Consider the following 16049-nt stretch of genomic DNA (forward strand, 5'->3'; position numbering starts at 1 on the left):
GGTCAAATAAGCTTCAAATGAATAAATTATAGGACTTTTGGAAATTATACTTGAAGATGTTTCCAATGAGCTATCATGAGCTCAATTTGGATGCCGGGAAGGCTCCCGAAAAGGACCTGAAGGTGGCGTTGTGCGTTGGGATAGTGGTGCTGTGCGTAGGGCAAATTTTGCACAGGATGGCTATTTTTCTAGTTTTTTGACTATATGGATTTTATCTCATGGAGGATGTTTTATCATTGTAAATGATGACTTGGCATCTAAATATTATAGATAATTAGTAGTAGAGGGTAGATTCATTGCATTAAAATTCAATTTGAGCTCAAATGAATCAGTTTTTCGCTTTTAGAGGCAAGTTGTTAAGATGCTTATATTCCTGTTTCTTGTTCAGTGTTGGTTAGATTAGCTCCTCATCTTAGGGATTCGAACCTTGAGCATGGGAGGAGGTTGAAACAAAGCCTATATCTTCTTCTTCTATCTGATTGTAAAGGGTTGGACTCAACTGGATGCTCAGACCTTGATTGTACATCATTTTGTAGCAGTTTAACAGGAGATTAATAAGAATTGCAGCTATTTTTATGGGATCCGTGTGGGATGGAGTTTTAGTACAGTTTCTTCTTTTTTGATCATATGTTAATGTGTTTTTTGTACTTCGTTAATCATTTCATTACTTCTAAGTCAATGCTTTCAAGTTGATAGGCATAATTCATTACATCAGTGCTTTGCTTTGGGAAAACATTCACCATTTCATGTTTTCTATAGTTTGGGAAGGATCCATGATAATCACATGCTCTTCCTAGCCTCTCACCAGTCTTAAGCACCTCACCCATCAAGCCCTGGAGTGCTAAACCTTATGCCTACCTTGCCCCATTGAACACCCTGTAATTTTGACCTAATTCCCTAGACCTAAACTGTCCAGCTCCTCCTGATCCAGCAAAACCCTTTCAAAATCCAATCAAAACTTCATGCTACTATACCTAGCCTAAAATCCTTTCCCTGATCCAGTGATCTAGGCTGAGATCCCCATGGAGAGAGCCCTCTCCTGGCCTAGTAGGGCTAGCTACTTGGCTAAGCATGGTTTGTGGTTACCCTAGCATTGCCTTCCTTCAGCCTGAGGTTCAATCCAAGTGATAACATAGTGGCGACCATACTGGGGAACGAAAGACTAATCACCCCAATAGTATCTTTTATTTGAATTCTTAAGCTTATGGATGATGAGTTTTAGAATTTACTGGGTTGAATTGGAAAGTTGTAAAGCAATATATAAAACTTCGAAATTTGAGCACACTGGCTTCGAGAAAGTACACTAGGGCCAATCCAGATCCAAACCCTGCCCCAGTAGTGGATAATCCTAACTTGATTTTGAGAAGACTCAAAATACAAGAAAGTTCATTAAGTCTAACACCTTCAATAAAAGTAGATTCCTGCCCTGATGAGTGGTTGTTTTTAGAAGACTTTCCCTTTGGTTTGTCATTTGACCTTTCCCTCTTTAGAACCAGGTCTAAAAGTGCACTTGACGACATAGTTCTAGATCTAGATTTTATTGCAAATCTTGAAGTCCAAAAGGCGAATCGGTGAATTGATGAGTATATTTTAAATTCCCCTCAATCATCCCTCACTACTGCTAAGATCCCCGAGCTTTCTGAACCAATGTCCACTACCCTTGGTTCACCATTATTCCCTTCAACCTCTAAAGTTCATTCTCGACCTCCATTTATACCTTCACTTCCCTATCAACCTACCATTCCCCATCAATCACCTATTATTCCCAGTTATCCATCAACTACTGCATCAACTCCTAGTAGCCCAATCCTTGCTTTCAATCCACATCGAGTTATGGCTTCCCGGTATGCACACCTTGTTTTACCTCAGAATCTTGGTGCCATGCCCGCTGATTATCAAACCAAAATACCTTTCTTTGATGCCACTCAAACCATTATAGCTCAGCAACATGTAGATAAAATGAATGATTTCTTTGACCTCCATGAAGTAGAGATTGAAGATGTGACGATGAGATTGTTTGTACAAAGCTTTGGAGGTGAAGTTTGAAAATGGTTCAGAGCTTTACCAGCAGCTTCTATCACCACTTTACCAATCCTCCATAGGCAGTTCCTGGATCGATGGGAGGTGAAGAAGAATCCACTTCAGATTTTGTCCGAGTATGAGAACATCAAAAGAAATGTCGGCGAGAGTGTGCAAGACTATTGTGTGAGGTTTAATGCAGTATACAATGCTATTCCTGCCAACATTAAACCACCAGAGGGATTGGATTTGCTCAAGTTTCCAGACGGTTTCAATGTTGATATGGAATATCAGTTGCGTGAACATGATCCTACCACACTAGAAGACATTCAAAAGAATGCTATGAGTGTAAAAGCAAACTTGTTGGCCAAAGGAGCAGGAATGAGATCTGAGAAAAGAGTGACCATGAAAGAAGAAGCATCTACTTCAGATGTAAAGATGGATACATTGATTCAAATAGTGGAAAGGATGGTTGAACGGTTATCCATCACAGATAGACCTGAACCACCAATCTGGAATCCAAATTTTAGAGGACAACAACAGCCCCAATTCCAAATCAAGCAGAGAGAACAAAAGGCACTAGAGAAACCAGCGCAACAACAGCAGATCAAAACTCCCTTACAGCAGAATTATGTTCAAGGAATGGAAGAAGAAGATGAGGAAGATCCGGTAATTGAAACAAATCACTTTTTCATTGCTGATGGTATGCCTATATTTCTAACCGAAGATGAAGAATACACAGAAGTTCCAGACATTCAAAGGGATGAGGATTACATCTTAGCAAATGATGTGGTTTTGGAGGCTGAATCTGATGATTATCAACATGGTTATATGAATTCTTTGACTGCACAGCAGAGGCAGTACTCTTTAAGGAGCAGAGATGTACCAATCAATCCCATTCAGAAAAGAAAAGATGTGCAATCAAAGAATGATTCCTCAAACACTCAGAAGAAAGGGAAAGAGCTTGCTAATCCGAATCCTAGCAAGGTACCATCAACAAGTATCACTACAAATGAGAAGAACAATAAGAAAAAATATAGTGCAACGAAAGAGCAAATGGATAAGAAGGAAATTGGTGTCAAAGAGGTAGAAAAAGTTTCATCCTTTAATTCAGAAAGTGAAATTGCTAAATTAAAAATGTCCATTCCTTTAACTGAGCTTGTTAAGAATAGCAATTATAAACACCATGTATCTAGAATATTGCAAATAAATCCTTTGTTAGACATGGTGAATGTCGAGGATGATCATCCTGTCATTTTCAGTCTAGCCATAGAAGGTTAGCCTGAAGATAGTGAAGTCCCTCCCTTTTATCCGAGTCTTAGACTACATGAGTATATTCTCCATAATGCTATGTTAGATTCCGGAGCTTCCCACAATTTGATGCCTAAAGCCATTATGGAAAAGTTGGGCCTGGATATCACCTGGAAATATCATGATTTGTACTCCTTTGACTCTGGTAGAGTTTGTTGCATTGGTCTCATCAAAGATTTGGTGGTTTCTTTAGATCAAATCCTAGCCAAAAATGTCTTGATGGATGTGGTAGTTCCTGATATACCGCCTTGATTTGGTATGCTCTTACCTAGATCGTGGGGTGCTAAACTCAAAGGCACTTTAAAACTTGATTTCTCTTATGCTACCATCCCTGTTTTCAGTCAATTGAGGAACTTGTACCGGGAAAATAAAATGAAGTATATGATCACTAGTAAAGAGAAGCCTATGAATCATCTGATAAATTCTATACATAATGATTTAGAGTCCTCTATTTTGTACTCTGATAGTGGATTGAATGATGTAGATATTCATCTTGTAGAAGTAGATGATGTACTAGAAATTTCCGAGAATTTTAGAGAAGTTCTAAATCAAGAAAAATAAAAAATAGCAATTTCTTCTGAGCAACCTACATAGCAGCAAAAGGTTACTGAAGAGCAGAAAAATGAAGTAATCAGCAAAGGTAAGGTTGAAAAAGAAATAGAATTCCAGTGTCTAGAAGATGAAGCCATCCTTTGGAGCATGGACTTCGATGGTGATGTGGGCAAGGACGGTGATGGTATTGGAATTTGGATTCGAATCCCTGCTTTCTAGCCTGCCAAAGTCCCAAGTAATGTTAGAGTATGTTCCTACAAGTTAGCTTTTGATTGCTCTAATAATGAAGTGGAGTATGAGGCTTTGATTACATGTCTTAAAATTTGAAGAAACTGGATGCAAAAAGGATTTTTGTTTATGGTGATTCAGAGCTAGTGATTAAACAAGTAAAAGGAGAATATCAAGCAAAACATCTGCGGATGAGAGCCTACAGAAATGTAGTTCTGGATATTTTGAGGATGTTTCCAGAATATACCTTGACAACAGTACCTCGGACTCAAAACATCATTGCAGATTCACTTGCCACTGCGGCTAGCAATTTGAAGATTCCAATGAATTCTAGCAACAAATTTGAAATTCATGTCAAACATAGGCTTGTTGTTCCTGATAATTTGAGGTATTGGCAAGTTTTTTGGGATGATAATGAAATTAATGCCTTTTTGCAGAATGAAGGAAAGTTTAAGAATGCTTTCATTGATGATGTTTGTGATTCTGATGAACAAGATATTGAGGTAAATCATATGGAGGTTTTACAGCTGAAGGATAATATTATTCCTAGAGGTCTCATACCTTTAGAGGAGCTTTTTGATCAAGATGATGTGGCAAGAAAAACAACCTTGGTTCCTATGGACAAAGGAGTTGAAGATGTAAATCTTGGAATAGCTAACCATCCCAAGCTTGTAAAGTTATCAAAAGCATTGTCTCCCGAAGTAAAGGCTAAGTATGTTAGATTACTTTTTGAATTTTCTGGTGTTTTTGCATGGGATCATTCAGATTTGAAAGTATATGACAATGATATCATTCAGCATACTATTCCTATCAATCCGGGTCAAAAACCTTTTAGACAGAAGTTGAGAAGAATCAATCGAAAGCTGCTGCAATCCATCAAGAAAGAGGTAAATAGATTGTTTAAAGCTAGCATCAAATTTGGTCCCGGTATGAAAGAAGACCAGAGAAATAAGGTTGTGCATAGATTTTCGGAACCTCAACAAAGTGTCCTTAAAGGATAATTACCCTCTTCCTAAGATGGACCATATTCTGCAAAGAGTAGTTGGAGCATCACGGATGTCACTACTAGATGGTTACTCAGGCTATAATCAGATCTTGGTGCATGAAAAAGACCAAGACAAAACTACCTTCACAACACCATGGGGAACTTTTCAGTATGCCAAAATGCCATTTGGATTGAAGAATGCCGGAGCCACTTTTCAGCGGGTGATGGACATAGCTTTTTCTAATGAGAAGGATGTTTTCTTGGTAGTTTATTTAGATGATCTGACGGTATTTTCTGGTTTTGATGATGAGCATTTGCACCACTTAAGGATTGTCTTTCAGAAATGTAGGAAGTTCGAGATTTCTCTAAACCCGAAAAAGAGTCTTTTTTCCATGGACGAGGGTAAGCTCCTTGGTCATATAATTTCTAAAGATGGTATTTGCAATGATTCTTCAAGGTTGGAGGCAATCTAGCATATAGAATTTCCGCACAACAAAAAGGAGATTCAGGCTTTCAATGGTAAGATGAATTTCTTACACATATTTATACCAAATTTGGCTGAGAATTTACATGAAATAACTAATATGTTGAGAAAGGAAAGCATTGTGAAATGGACCAAGGATGCCATGAAATCGTTCAACTTGGTAAAGTTTGCTTTGACCACAGCCCCTGTCTTGATCAGTCTGGTTTATACTCATGATTTTATTATATTTTCATTTGCATTCGAGCACACCATGGCTGCGGTGTTGATGCAAAAGAGGGATCAGGTGGAGCAACCCATTTCTTTTTTCAGTAGGGCTATTCAAGATGCTGCCTTGCATTACAATATCATTGAAAAACAAGCAATGGATCTTATAAAAGCAATGAAGGATTTCAGAGTATACATTATGCATTCACATATTATAGCATATGTTCCTAACGCAGTAGTCAAGGATGTTCTCATGCAAATTGATCCGGAGGGGAGAAGAGGTAAGTGGATAGCAGCAATGTTGGAGTATGATCTTGAAATTAAACCTACCAAACTAATCAAAGGACAAGGCTTAGCAAAACTGATGGCTGAATCAAATTTGCATGCTCTAGACATAAATCTCATTGCAGGAATGTCAGAGGAAAAACATGGTGGCTCACTCATTCAAGTATCAGAAATGTTTCTCAAATCACCTTGGTATTATGATATAGTTTATGTTCTTCAGCATCTTTCGCCACCTCTTGGAATGTCAAGAAGTAAAGGTAGATCACTAAAGCTAAAGTCTGCAAAATTCTGCATTTTAAATAGTGCTCTCCATTGGAAAGATCTGGGAGGAATTCTTCATAATTGTTTGGTTGAAGACAAAGCTCAGCAGGTAATGAATGATTTTCATAGAGGTGATTGTGGTGGTCATTTGTTTTGGAAAACAACAACTAACAAAGTGTTGAGAGTAGGATATTATTGGCCAACTTTGTTTTCAGATTTACATAAGACAGTGATGGGCTACCATGAATGCCATTTTTTCAAGGAAAACAGAAATTGCTTCCTCTTCCTTTGAAGCCAGTTGAAATAAATGCACCTTTCTAGTAGTGGGGACTTGATTTCATAGGAGAAATCCATCCTACATCATCAGCACAACACAGATGGATTTTGATAGCTACCGATTACTTCACCAAGTGGATTGAGGCCATTCTGACAAGGCAAGCCACGAACACGGTAATTATCCAATTTTTAGAATCTAATATCTTGTCTCATTTTGGTTGCCCTCACAAGATTATAATAGACAATGCAACAACATTTAAGTCCAAGAGGATGGTTGAGTTTTGCAACAAGTACAATATTACATTAGGTCATTCCACAACATACTACTCGCAGGGCAATGGATTGGCTGAGTCATCAAATAAATCCTTGGTGAACATTATCAAGAAAATGTTGGAGGCAAACAAGAAGAATTGGCATTGAAAGCTTGTTAATGCCTTGTGGGCCGATAGAGTGAGCAACAAGAAATCAATAGGTATGTCACCTTTTGAGTTGGTTTATGGTACTGATATAGTATTTCCTACATCACTTGCAGTCCCGGTCATGAGATTATTACAAGAAGCTGGTAGCGAAGAGGATGATATTAAACACAGAATTAATCAAATGATTCACCTTTAGCAAATAAGGGAAAAGGTTCCCAAAACACTTTCCAGTTGCGAAAGAAGATAAAGAAAATTTATGACCACAAAACCAAAGCATAAAAGTTTCAGTTGGAAGACATAGTGCTGCGGTGGGATGCACGAAATGAGGAAAAGGGAAAGCATGGTAAGTTTGACAATTTATGGAAAGGATTGTATAAAATCTCAGCTTATCAAGGACAGAATGCATTTTTGTTAAAGGAAATGGATGGTCAGGAATGTTCAGGAGGGTCAGTGAATGGTAGGCTCCTGAAGCACTACTACTTTTGAGGTTGTTCCGTGAAGTTACTTCACCTTCATTGTATATACCAATTTTCTTTTCCTTGCAAGGTTTCAAGTACACTGTCATCTGAGCTTGGGGCCCGAAGTGAAGGCTATAAAGTTTGAATGATTTGTGTCAAGTTTGGTTGATTTGGTTTATAGTCAAGTTTAGAGTTGGTTGTGAGTCAGTTTTCAGTTTGTATTGAGTCATTTTTCACTTTTTTGTTTGTTTGACCATATTTCCCAATGGATGAGGCACTTGGTCTACGGTGTTCTTGACACCTCCAAGGAGCTGCCATCCCCAATAAGGCCAATGTTAGTGTCAGTATATGCATAATTCCATCAGGGATTAAATTTTCTCTTTGCATTTTCATTTTAGGGGTCCCATACTGAAATTTTTACATCATTTCATTAGGTCATGTCAAACTGATCCACTGATGGTTGTCTTCTCTTCAGAAAATCTAATTTCTCCCTCATAGAGTATACTTGCTAACCCTTCTTCAGGTTGTCTTCAATTATGGTTTCATGGTCAATTTGCAATCATGCTTTCATTAGGTCATAGGGCATGTTTCATTAGGTCAAGAACATGATTTAAAAGTGTAAATAAAGGGCAACAAGGGTATGAGGATGATAAATAAGTCAAGCATGATGGCTTGTAGGTCATAATCACTATATAATTATCTTTTAAACTAATGTAATTTTCACCTCAAAAACATGTTTTTGAGGTGAAAACAAAGTATTTTGAATTAATTTGTATTTCTTATGTAATTTTAAGTCATTTTATGTAATAAATGATCTCGGTTGCACCAAAGCATCTCTCCTTGCTGGAAGACAAAGAAACACTGCAAAAATCAATTCAAGTTGAGCATTATCCACTTGAAAAGAAATAAATAAGAAAAGGCATTAAAAACAGAGTTTTGAAGAAGGTCAAGGAACATTAGAAAGTGGGTTTTCCAAGTGAAAAAGCAAAATTTACTCCTATATAAGGTCTCACATTTCATTTTCAAGTTCATCATTCTCATTTGGTAAGTGAGGAGTCAAAAAGTGAGGAGAAGAGGAAAGGTTGAGTGATTTTTGAGCAAAGGAGAAGTGGCGTTGTACTTCTGGAGGGTGGCGCTATGCGTTTGGAGCAGTGGTGAAGTGTCGCTGTGCTTCTACAATCTGGCATTGCATTTCAGGCAGGAGGGTTGGCGTTGCGTGTTGAAATTTTGGCACTGCACGTTTGGATATTTTCGCAGTGTAAATTTACACTGCGTTGCACTTCTAGAGGTGGCACTGTGCATCTGTGGGTTGGCAATGTGCGTTGAGTAGAAGAGGCAAAAAGGCCTCAAACTTCATACAAACTTCAAGATTGCCCTCCTTCCCTTCATACAAGTAAGTTGTCCCCCCATACTACATTTTTGGTTTGCAATCAAACTATTAAGCATAATTCCCCATGGTAAATGTGAAACCCTAAATTTTCCTCTAGTTGTGCCTAAAAACCTAAACCCAATTATCCCTTCTATCACCTATCACTAAAAATATAAACTCTTTACCTATTACATTCCATAACATCCACATCCCTTTATCCCTCTTCCAAAAAAGCAATATCTCAAACAAACCAAGCCCTCCCTCTCATTTTTATGACTCTTATTCCCTCATTCATTTTCTAGCCCATAAGGTCATCTCCCATCCCCTCACTCCCAAATCACTCTCACTCATTCCATTCATACAACCTCAAGCCTTGCAAACATGGACATAGAGGATGGAGACTATGAGGAGGAGGAAAACACAGGAAGTGACAGTTCGACAGATAGACCTCAGCATCAGAGAAAACCACACAAGGGAGGTAGAATTATCAAGGAAGAGTCATCAAACCTCAGAGAATTACAGGCCTCTCAGTTGGCTGTCACTTGTTTTAGATATCTTGACTGCTATGAGTTCTGTGAGCAGGTAGAGAGAGTTCAACACCACCCTGAGCTCACTAGACTTTTTGTAGCCCATCTTCAGGACAACAAAGTGACTCTTGATGGGGTCACATTTACATTTTCACCCTCCATCATTGCAGATGCAACCAGGATTCGAAGTGTACAGGAGAAATGGTACAAGGCAAAGGACCTAGATGAACATTATTATGAGCCTTATATCAAACCCAGGTACAAAAATGAGGCAAAAAGGCTTTTTCCTTCCAGATTCCTTGAAGACAAGTATGCTCCCATGATAAAAATCATCATGAAACATTTTACTTGTGAGGGCAGATTTTCTAGGCTGTACACCTATCACATCAGGCTTCTCATGCATTTTACTAGGGTGAGGATGTTAAACCTCCCTTATTTATTGTTCAATAATGTTGAGAAGATGGCCCATTTTGTGCAGAAGAAGCCATACCCTCAACAGACGAGCAGTCTCTATCATTATTCCTTGATCAAGATGATTGTGCTTCATCATCTTAGTCTCCTCAACATCTCTTGGGAGACATTTATTGCTCATGACATCTTCAGGGGTCCTAAAATTCCTCCACCAGTGTCTGAAGAAGCAGGGGGACCTTCTAGCAATGCTCAGGTGAAAACAGATGAGGAGGCCAAAGAGACTAGAACTACTGAGGTGCCTGGGACTTACATGACATATCAGAGGGGCACAAGGAGATTGTTTGCAGTTGATAGGCAAGTGTTTGCTCCACAGGATGTGGAAGGGGATTTGCCTTCTTCATCAACATAGAAGGTATAGGTGCAATAACTACACAAAGGAAGGGAAAAGATGCTAGAGGAGAGTTTTTATGATGAGGAGAAAGAGAGGGAATTTGATTTGACAGAGAATGATGAACTAGAGCAGTGTTACACTCATCATGGCGTGGCAATAATTAACTTAGAGGCTCAGGACAAAGAAACAATAAAGGACATCATCATACAAGAAAAGCAGGCTCAAGTCCAAGCTTTGATGGAAAATTTTTAGAGGGCTAAGTATGTCATCACATATTTGGAACAAGAGAATGAGCAGTTGAGTGACAAGTAGGTCCTCATGGAGTTGGAACTTCTCAAGGTAAAACGACAAAGTGACATAGAGGAAAAACTCACTTTGAGTCCTATTGAGAAGGAAATTGAAGATGATAGAGAGACTTGGCTTGAGAGAGTCATTTTGCACCTAGAAAAGTTTTTGTAGAAGGCCAATAGGGATAATCAGACAATTAGGCACATGGCCTACCATTACAGGACCTGAAACAAAATTTGCAACATGAGGGTCAAAAAGATGAAAGCTAGGCTAAGGCGGGCACTAAAAGGCAAAAAGGAGGAGGTAGGATTAGGTTGCTTGCTGAATCTTCCTTGTCTCCTTAGGACACTTGATGATGGTGTTTCTCAGCAATTTTGGTCAAGTTTGGAGGAGTTTTTGTCATTTGAAAATTTTGAAATTTTAAATACAGAAAAGTAGGCTCAACGTGCAGCGCCACTGGTGCTGTGCTTTTCCTAGGGGCACCCAATGGACAAATGGCTTGAATTTTTGGATTCATAGTGATGAGTACATGCACCCCATGGATTTTCTAAGTTTTGGGGCAGAAATGGTCCACCAAAAAGTCAAAAAACACCCTAAAAATGACATTTCTGCCACTTTTTGGACACACAGAAGAAGTCTTGGGAGAATAAACTTTTGAGGGGCCAAATGAGCTTCAAATGAAGAAATTCTAGGTGTTTTGGAAAGTATACTTGAAGATGTTTCCAATGCTCTATCATGAGCTCAATTTGGATGCCAGGAAGGCTTCCAAAAAGGACTTGAAAGTGGCGTTGTGTGTTGGGCCAGTGGTGTTACACGTAGGGAAAATTTTGCACAGGATGGCTATTTTTCCATTTTTTTTACTGTGTTCATGGATTTTCTCTCATGGAGGATGTTTTACCATTGTAAATGATGACTTGGCATGTAAATATGATAGATAATTAGTAGTAGAGGGTAGATTCATTGCATTAAAAGTCAATTTGAGCTCAAATGAATTAGTTTTTCACTTTTAGAGGCAAGTTGTTAAGATGCCTATATTCCTGTTTCTTGTTTAGTGTTGGTTATATTAGCTCCTCATCTTAGGGATTCGACCCCTGAGGATGGGAGGAGGTTGAAACAAAGCCTATATCTTCTTCTTCTATCTCATTGTAAAGGGTTGGACTCAGCTGGATGCTCAAACCTTGATTGTACATCATTTTGTAGCAGTTTAGCAGGAGATTAATAAGAATTGCAGCTATTTTTATGGGATCCATGTGGTATGGAGTTTTAGTACAGTTTCTTCTTTTGTGATCATATGTTAATGTGTTTTGTGTACTTCGTTAATCATTTCATTACTTCTAAGTGAATGCTTTCAAGTTGATAGGCAGAATTCATTACATCAGTGCTTTGCTTTGGGAAAACATTCACCATTTCATGTTTTCTACAGTTTGGGAAGGATCCATGATAATCACATGCTCTTCCTAGCCTCTCACCAGTCTTAAAAACCTCACCCATCAAGCCCTAGAGTGCTAAACCTTATGCCTACCTTGCCCCATTGAACACCCTGCAATTTTGACCTAATTCCCTAGACCTAAACTGTCCAGCTCCTCCTGATTCAGCAAAACCCCTTCAAAATCCAATCAAAACTTAGTGTTACTATACCTAGCCTAAATTCCTTTTCTTGATCCAGTCATCTTGGCTGATATCCTCATGGAGAGAGCCCTCTCCTAGCCTAGTAGGGCTAGCTACCTGGCTAAGCGTGGTTTGTGGTTACCCTGGCATTGCCTTCCTTCAGCCCGAGGTTCAATCTAGGTGATAACATATCGTAAATCTATTGTAGATTGTTTGGAAAGTGGAAATGAAAATCCTTGGACACTTCAATTGAATTTCAAGAAGACATATTGTTGAGCTTGACTTGGAAACTGATAGTTGATTGAAGCATTGATGTTTAGCATGAACACCATCCTTATATATATATATATATATATATATATATATATATATATATATTATTTGCATGAAAACGGAATCAGTTCATGATTGAGCCACTTCATACACATTGGTTTGCTGGCAAGCACTCTTCGAGCTAGTTGTATCGAAAGATGAATTTTTGGTCTCAGATATTCTTTCTATGATATATGATTACATGGATATATTGATGTTGTTTAAGATCATTATTGATGAGATGAGAACTTCTTGGTGTTGCCTTAGTTTGATATCTACCATGATATTTTGGATGAGATGTCCATAGCGTTAAGAACATCCGAGGTTGATTTAGGTGTTTATAGCATGGTTAGTTGTGAGACAGGTTGAAGAAACACTTTGGAAAGCTATTTTGAATAGGTTTAGGATGTTATATTGATACACTGCAATAATAATGAGTGGGATTCAATTGGAAAATAATCTTGTATATAGTTGGGACTGAGCTATACTCATGTATTGAGAGAATGTTGTTGTATGACACAAGCTTAGGCTTGTGGTTGCCACCACCATGAAAGGGAGGATGAATAAGGCACGCTTTTGTGATATATATTTGTTCTAATATCATATTTGATTTGATGTCCTGCATGAACAAGAGACTGATGCTATTGAGACATTATGATTGAACTCTTCAGTGAGTTGTGGATACCATGAGCACGATGATATGTTTATAATCTACAGAGAGCAAGATTGATTGAGGCCACTAAGCCAACTCTTCCACCCTATCTGATCTCCCAGTGTGAAGAATTGAGATGGAGGGCTCCTAGGGTTGAGGGACCTCTGGAAAATAAGCTATCACCCCTATATGTCACCTAGAGGGTCAGAGATGTTGATCCCCTATCTTGGTCTATGCATAGTATACCCTAGTTATTATCATACTCACAAGCCGATCTTGTTGAGAATACCACTCCCCATCTGGCCAATGGGTTGAGAGAGTCCCTGGAGGTGTACAAACCAAGTTGATAATGATGTCGATGTTCTACTACATGACTCTTAAGGTTCATTGTTGGGAAGATCAGTTGGTAATAGGATGGATGAGATATTTTTGATATACATAGGGTGGAAAATGTTTGATACCCTATGAGATGACTTGGGTGAGTGTCCCATAGGACCTTCCTCATTATCGTTAGATTTTAGGTTGAGACTAAGCTCCCCGGCATGGTTTCAATTTGAGATGCGCTCCCTAATATTGTTCCATATTGAGATAATCTCTTTGATGTTCATGATGAAAATTGAGGTGGTATTTTAGCTCTCATCCAATGTTAAATTCCTCTTCTTTTAGATTTGAGAATGTTTAGAATATGAATAGAGCTAATCAAGAGATAACCAGGGATAAGTAGATATGATCCCAGATAATAAGTGACAACAGTTTATGACAAGATACTTGAGATAGGATATGATTTGATAATAGATACTTGCGATGATTACGTGATGCAGTTTGAATTTCTCCCTAGCTATGAGGGAGTGTTAACTTGGAAGCTTAGTGACAAATTCCAATCATGAAACTAAATTCCTCTTTTTGATAGGACCAATTTTGACTATTGAAGCACTCAATTTATACAAGGAAAGTGGATTTTTATTTAAAGCCCACATGTGCACAAAAGGATAGGTTGACCCAAAAGATAAATTCGACACCCATGGATGGCTATAAATACAATTCATGTGACCCTCATTATTATGATAATTATTCTTTCTTTGGGTTTGGCTTGCACAATTCTAAGGATAGGTCATAGAGATTAGTTCATACGAGTCCGATATTGAAGGGTTTGAAGCTCGCACATGTGTTTAGGGTTTTAGTTTCCAGCAATAGACATGCTTCAGGAAAATTTCAGTTGCAAGCACAGGCATGTAGGCTCATGCATTTGATTGGAGGGTTTCATCCCCATACACATCACTCTCTCCATGTGGTTAAAACTAGTTTTTTAATTTTACAGTTGATCGTATATTTCATAATTTAACTGTAGATTTTGGTAGTTGACCATATAGAGTGAAAAATGATCCCAAGATTCTCAATCAGGGTTTTGATTATTAGAATTGTTGGGTTCATCTCATGGATGTTGTTTAGTTGATTTTTTTGGATAGGATTATGGTTGAATATATGGATCATTTTTTCCTCTTTTGATGAATAATTCAATGACATTATAATAACAAGAAGAATTAGAAAGGGTTTTCCCCATAGTGGGTTTTTCCCTGGTCTTCAACCAATCCTGGTCTCTCTATGTGTGAATTATTTTCTTCTACTATTCCTTCACATTCTACTAGCATTGATGATGATATTTTTCTTTCTATATATTTGTGTATGTTTTCTAATAATGTGATAAATATGGATAATGTTATGATGTTGTGGGGTGAATTCAATATGTAAATGATGGAATGCAATTATCTAAAGAAAAGAACGATATAGCCCTAAGAAAATTTAACATATGGAATCTCTTTTCACTCACCTAACAACCCAACTGCACACATAATACTATATGCATGTGGTTATGAGGCTATATTCACACTTATAATCTTGCTTCCATGTAGTTATGACCCAAATGACCTAGTTTTGAGCATGCAGTTTCAAGATTTGTTCCACCTTTTCAGGCTAGCCTCCAGACCACAACCCATAATTAACTGTAACTTTCCAGGATAGAATAAAAGGTAATGAAAATGCTGATCAATCAAAACTCAAGAAATTACTTGAACTAAAGATTCTTAATCCATTACAAACATTTCGTCAAACATGTGAAAAACATGTAAGTTACAGGTCATGAATGCATATCTAATCATAAATTCATGATCTTCATCTAATAATCACCAAGAAGGCTCTATGTACACTCTAGATAGCTACAATAATACTTGTTATCCCATGCATTCATTGACCATTCAATAAATTATCAAAACATGTCAAGAGGCATAGATAAAATAAATCACATAACCAACCTATAACCAAAATATAACTAGAATATAACCATAGGAAATCAGCCATAAAATCACCATCATAATCAATACGAATTCTCATAGATCACAATGGAAAAGTATCTCATATTAACATATGAAAATTCCAACTAAGTTAGGGACTTCCTCGTACCACCCAACCATAGACTGGTCTGAACCAAATCTCTCTTTCATCCAATCACTGTCGTGCCATATTCCAAGAATGAATGTGGGATCTCATGGGTTAAACTAAAACAAAACCAATTAGGGCTTCTAGAGGCCAAACCACCTCAACCCTCAATCATAGTGATCTCATATATATGGTCCAGAAAACACTAACATCAATGAGATCAGTCTCTTCTGAAGTTTTCCATGGCTTTGAGAACTAGTAACTCAACCAAGAACCTTTCATGGTTATAGAGCATTTTTTGTAGCCACGACACTAGGGACTAGTAACTCAATCCACAAGGCTCCAAATAATTTGTCCCAACCTATCGTTCTAGGAATTATTAACTCAACCTAAGTTGTTCCATGCATTTTAGTGAATTTGGTCCAACCCACATCCATATGGAACCCAGGAACAAATAATAAAAATCAGTGGGAAACCCACATCACCATGGCTATACAAGAAATGGAAAGACAAGGTTGAAACCACTGTCAATCTAGGAAAATATCCATGTGAATGACAACACATAACCAAGGAACC

Source organism: Pinus tabuliformis, chromosome 2_2, assembly GCF_031772625.1.
Source record: "Pinus tabuliformis cultivar Carrire ecotype Pingquan chromosome 2_2, CPIR1, whole genome shotgun sequence".
NCBI lineage: Eukaryota > Viridiplantae > Streptophyta > Pinopsida > Pinales > Pinaceae > Pinus > Pinus tabuliformis.